The sequence below is a fragment of the Prunus mume genome, linkage group LG1, assembly GCF_029339155.1.
Source record: "Prunus mume cultivar Tortuosa linkage group LG1, ASM2933915v1, whole genome shotgun sequence".
In the NCBI taxonomy this organism is placed as follows: domain Eukaryota; kingdom Viridiplantae; phylum Streptophyta; class Magnoliopsida; order Rosales; family Rosaceae; genus Prunus; species Prunus mume.
The window spans coordinates 31600014-31606013 of record NC_142698.1 but is presented as its reverse complement, the minus strand read 5'-3'; positions in this window follow the sequence as shown (position 1 = coordinate 31606013).

The window sequence follows — 6000 nt, the reverse complement described above, 5'->3', positions numbered from 1 at the left end:
TAGGTTTTGTACCAAGCTCAATATTCAAAGTGTGACTCACTAAGTTTGGCACTTCCTCATAGCTCTAAGTGAACATATCTCAAAATTTCCTTAGCAAATATACCAAGGCCTCATTCTCTTCATTTGTCAAATGAACGCTGATGGAGATGGGCCTTGGGGCAGAGGGATCCTCACTCAAATCAATTGTTTCAGCTGCTCACTACCGCTGTTGATCCATCTTGCATGTGTCTAGGTGCTGTCATTGGCTCTTGGAAAGCAAAAGGCATAGGTGTCTTGTCATCTGGACTCTTACTACTGCTTGTTTGCATTGCCTCTCCTCCATACTCGAGGCTTTCCCATAAGACACGGTCAAGCCCCAATCCAGTCATAAGCGATACACGTTGCGCCCATCTGGCAGCGTCGCTTTGAGCATTGGGGATGGTCGTAGGCATGGTTGTTGACCTTCGAGTGCCTCTTCCTTTCTTGATCGACAATGGTGATGAGCTCCTCGTTGCTTAGATCACGAATTTCAGCCCATGAAAGAAGATAGGTCCCGAAATCTTTGGATGGGTTGCTTCCAAAGACTGTGCATTCAGTGTAAAACTCGCCTCGGAGTAATGAGCTTCGTTTTTGTTGAACGGTGCTTGGTTTCCAGGTATGTGGAATGGCCTCAGCCCAATCCTTCCTTTCACACATTGATGGGGTAGAGACCACAAGTTTATGCTTGTTAAGCCATGGCCTTCCAAGTAAAGCATGGTAAGCCACATCTATGTCCACCACATAGAACTTGGTAAGTGACCGGATTGGGCCCACCTTCAAGTTTACTTGCATGTGCGTGACTGTGATTTCAATCTTATTCTCGAAACCGCTGATGTTTGTTTGAGATTGCACAATTTTGGATAATGGAATACTTGCTGCCGTAAGCATAGATAGATGCAATATGTTGACAGAGGAACCTGTATCTACCAAAGCTCTTCTTATAAACACATCGTTGATCTACCCCTCCAAGTAAAGCGGCCTTCTATGATCCAGATATGGGACTTCTATGTCTTCATCCGTGAAGACGATAGCATTGTCATTCTCCAAGAATGACCTTTGTGGTTGAGCAGTGAAGCAATGATGATTAGACTCCGTAGAGATGTTCATAAGTGCTACAAGCTGCTTCTCTTGCTTGAGGCCCGAAGCCAAGTTGGTCAAAGAGTGACTTGAACTTCGGGTTTCTTTGGAGGACTAAGCTGTGGGCCTTGTTTCAGACTTAAATAACGCTCCATCACACTTGTTTTAGCCTCTATAAGGTTATGAAATATTACATGACTATTTCTGTTGTCCCGATGAAGCCCCGAGTAGCATTCTTCGGCATGTCTAAAGCGAAAACTTCATTGCACTGAGTCGTCACCCCATCCATCAGCAAGTGGCCATGGCGTGTTGTAACTTGAAGGCTTCGAATATTTACACCAATATGCCTTCTCCATGTTTCCGCAAGGTTCCCACATAGCTTCCGGCAGCTTTGAGTCATTCCTCCATGAGTGGCACAATTCATTATCATCGAGCAAATCATCGAAACATGTAATAACAGCAGCTACCTCTTTTCCCCTTCGTTTTGGCAAGGGGTCATCATCAATTGTTTGCTTCCTAGAGGGAAGCTCAAGGACTACGTCTTAGCATGTAAAATCCTCCTTAGACCCTAACAGGCAGTAGTTGGATACTCCACAAATTGATGATAACAGTAGTACCTAGGATCATTATTCTCCTCTCTAGTAGAAATTTTGTAGGGTCTAAGAGGCTTGATTGCGCCGTCAGCAATCATCGTGTCAAGGATGGCATGAAATTGTTCATCTTTGCATGGTAGTGGCGGATACATCTCCCTATCCTTCCGTTTGCGTGAGTTGTAGTCGTTGGATGGCTTGTCATCTATGGCTAGTGCTTGGTGTGTCTCCTTCTTATCGCTCCTCTAAGTCCTTTGTCATGTTGGCTTGACAGACATACTTATCTTCCTCACGGCTTCCAGCAGCTGAGAAAATTGACTGATGCCAATATTCTCCAAGTAAACTATGTAATCTGCAACTATGTTACTGATGCAAATTTCGACAAGCGCCAACTCATCCTACTCATCGTAGCAATCCAACGCCAGGTCTCGGAATCTGCGTACAAAGTCCACGGGATCCTTGCCATGCTTTTGATGAGTGTTGTTGAGTTGAGTGGTGGTAACCCTTTCTTCATGCTGGAAATATTTCTTACAGAACCTTCTTGCCAAATCTTCCCAAGAGCAAACAGAGCCTGGTGCCAATGTTGTGTACCACGTATAAGCACGATCGGTAAGGCTCTTCGAAAACTCTCGCAACCGGAGATTACAATCACCTTCGTGTGGCCCCAAAGCATCGATGAAACGATTAACATGCTTCTTTGGGCTTCCCTTTCTTCCATCAAAGAGGACAAAGGTTGGTGCCTCATAGCCTTTAGAATATGGTTGCTGGAGCAAGCTTGATGGATACGGTGGTTGAAGAAGGTACTTCCAATCCTCCTGACTTTGACTCAATTCTTTTTCTAGCATGGCAACAACGTCCTTTTAGGTGACAAAAAATGGTCTTTTTTGTTCAGACTTATTTCCAGCAGCGGCATTCCTCTTGTATGTGTCTCTTATTTTCTTCGCTTGGCTTCGGAGTTGAATTTTTGAGCTCTTTTATCATTTCTTCCATTTCCCTCTGGGTATCTCCCATAGCATGGATGGCTACTACAAGGTCTGTGAGGGTAAAAGTTCCTTCACTTACACGTTCTTCTTCTCTAGATAAGGCATGTTGCCTTGATTCCGAGTCAGCATGGCTTGGCTTGTCTTGGGAGGTCATGTTGTTGCTTTTGGTCTTCTTTCTTGGAGGCATTGATGAAGATAATGGCTTAATCCCCAGTAGAGTCGCCAATTTATGTAGGGGACTTTTCTTCCTAGCTGTAAATGGGTTGGGCTGAAAAGGGTGATTGATGAAATTGTCCCTTTTGTCTGAGTTCGAAAATTAAGCCCCAAAAATGCTTCTAAATGGCAGTAGAGCCTTAGGAAGTATTTTGGTTACATTCACCAGCCAAAACGATGGCAACTTACAGGTGATTTTTGCATGCTTACTAATAAACTTTGGAGCTTGGCATGAGAGGCATGTGGTATGGAAGCAAAATCAACATGAGTTTAGCACTGAGGGAAAATTTGGGCTTTCTTGGGGGGAAAAGGAAAGTGTTTAGGTGAGAAAGGAGAGGTTTGTGAGAGATTTGGCTAAGAAAGGGTGAAATAAGGAATAATGTTCTTCTGGCTGCTTGACAGATGTTCTGTCTGCCAAAAGAGAAGAATGGAGAAGAGGGTGAATAGTACACGAGATTACTGAGTTTTTGCAAGTTAAAGAGAAAGCTTGCTCTCTAAATCTGAATTGATTTCGTTGGGTAGAAGATGCCTTATTTTATAGCCGCTGGAAACCATTACTTCCCTAAGAAACCCTAATGGCTTTCACCCATTTTGGCTAAGCTTTTCCCTTCTTTTCTCATCTCATTCCTTGACTTTTCCCATCTTGATGAAATCTCCTCTGCTTATTTGCACAAGATCAGAGTTTTTTTGGAGCTCAAGACCCCCTTTTCCAGCTGCCTCAATGGGAGACTTCTATTCCCAGCCATCTCCTTCATTGCTTTCCTTTCCTTTTTTTCATGGCCAAGTCTGATGGGGAAAAGGATTGGGATATATATGCTGGTTCGAAGGGTGCTTCTCTTCCTGGCATCTTACATGCTAATACCCCTTGGTTCTTTGGACGTTTTGCTTGGAACTTGTTCTTTTCCATGTGTGGGTCTTCCACTCTGACGTGTGGATATTTTGCTCCCTACGTGGCTTCTGTTTCTTTTAGCAAAGGGCTGATGCTTTTGCAGCTTCTTACCTCCAATTGTGTGGGTCTTTAAAGTAGCAAGTCAAACGAATGAGCTATCTTCATCTAATATTGGGCCATATGGGTTAATTTTAGTAGATCATTTTGCTTGGGCTTTGGTTGGACTATTTTGGTTGGGCTATTTTGGTTGGGCTATTTTCTTCTCCCTTGTGCTCACCCATATGTTTGGGTCTAAGAAATGAGTTTGAGTCTCTAGGCTCCCAAACAACCCGAGACTTTGCATTTCTTGGCCCATAAATGGGCCTCATGTTGATTTATCACCATCCATACCACAACCCACTTAAGCAAGCCTCGGACATTTGAGTGGCTTGGGTCCACTTAGGCTTGTAGTGTGATTGGGTACGAAATAACGATTTCGTGCTTGGCATGACATATCGCTTGGCATGTTTTAATTTTATCATCCTTGGGAAGAACTGCGATGCTTAATTTCGGCATGGGCTTGTAGAGCAGGTATACTTTATCTCGACTCTTAGCATAATGAATTATTTATTTAGCGTGGCACGTGAACTGTAACTCGCGTGTGGTGGGTTTTGTGTACTCCGCTTTACGCCTCTCTTTAGTATAATGTCATTTTGGGCTTGATAATTTATTTGGGCCCAATCGTGAATTTTTTGGGTCTCCTTTGCCAATTTTTTTTGGGTCAGACCATTGAAACCCATCGTCTTTTTATTTCTTTTTCTAATTTACATGTGGTCACCTGTTTAAATGTTTTCAAGTGTGTTTAAAAAAAAATAATTAAATTAAACAATATATAGTTGTAGAATATATGAGTATTGCATAATAGTTTTTCTCAAAATAATAAAATATGAATGACCCTAAAATATAACATTGCATGCCTGGAGATGGAAAAATTTAGCTCTGCACTATTCTTTAAAAAATTAATATTTTGGAGGGCTAAATTGGGAAAGCAGGGGTTGCGGGGGTGGATGTGGGTTCGTCTATGCACCAACATCACAGCCACATTTACATCGCCTGTAATGACTTCGATGATTGGGTTTGGTGATGGCTAGAGGTGAAGGTGGGGTTGGGATTAAGGGTGGGTGGGTTTTTTTGTTGTTAGTGTTTTAATTTTTATGTTTTTATTCTTTTAGATATTTTATTTTATTTTATAATTAATTTAGAAAATATTTTTTTAATTAATTTTTAATCCATGTGTACTTCAGCACAAAAATGCCAAGTTGGACAAACTACATAATCACTTAACGCCTCTTTTGATATGTTCTACAGATTCAAAAGGTACAACCCCGGACGAAAGCTCAACCTCAACTTCATTGTCGACCTTCCTCCCCTTCCGAAAGGCTTGACCGAAGCGATGATTGAAGACTACCAAAGGTAGGAAGCTCTAGATGAAGCCTTTGCCTCCGAGGGCCTGCTCCGCCGGCTGCCGCCAGGGTGCCGATGCCGATGGCGAGGGAGCCACTGTCTGAGCTTAGCACTAGCCCTGTAATTTTAATTTTCTTTTTGTTTCTGCCATAAGGCAATATTTCCGAATACATTGGTGTCGAGGGCACCCTTTAATTTAATTTTACTTCTTCAACTATTTGTCCGAGTGGTTACACTATCGGTAGTTGTTAGTTTAACCGTCTTAGTTGCCGAGGGCTCAATAAAGGTTAACTGCTGAAAGGCTAGTAGAAACTAAAAACTCAAGTGAGCCTGCAATCGGTAAGACTTTTAAGAATTAACCATTTTAAATGCTGAGGGCAAAATAAAAACTTATTAGCCGAAGAATAACTCCCAAGTGAACTTTGAATCGGTAGGAAGTGGAAACTAATCAAATTATTTGGCGGGGGCTAAATGATTGATTAATTGCCGAAGGCTAATAAAAGAATAACTCCTAAGTGAACCTTTAATCGATAGGAAGCTGAAAACTAATCAAATTATTTGCCGAGGGCTAAATGATGGATTAACTGGCGAAGGCTAGTAAAAGAACAACTCCCAAGTGAACCTTTAATCGGTAGGACACTGGACTTAAGTGTTTAATTGCCGAAGGTTAGAAAGTGTTTATAAGAGTAGTATGCTGTGACCGATGGTCCCTACTATATCTTTTTATTTAACGAAATAAATAAACACATCGAAGGTTGCGAATATATATGCCGAAGGATTTAAATAT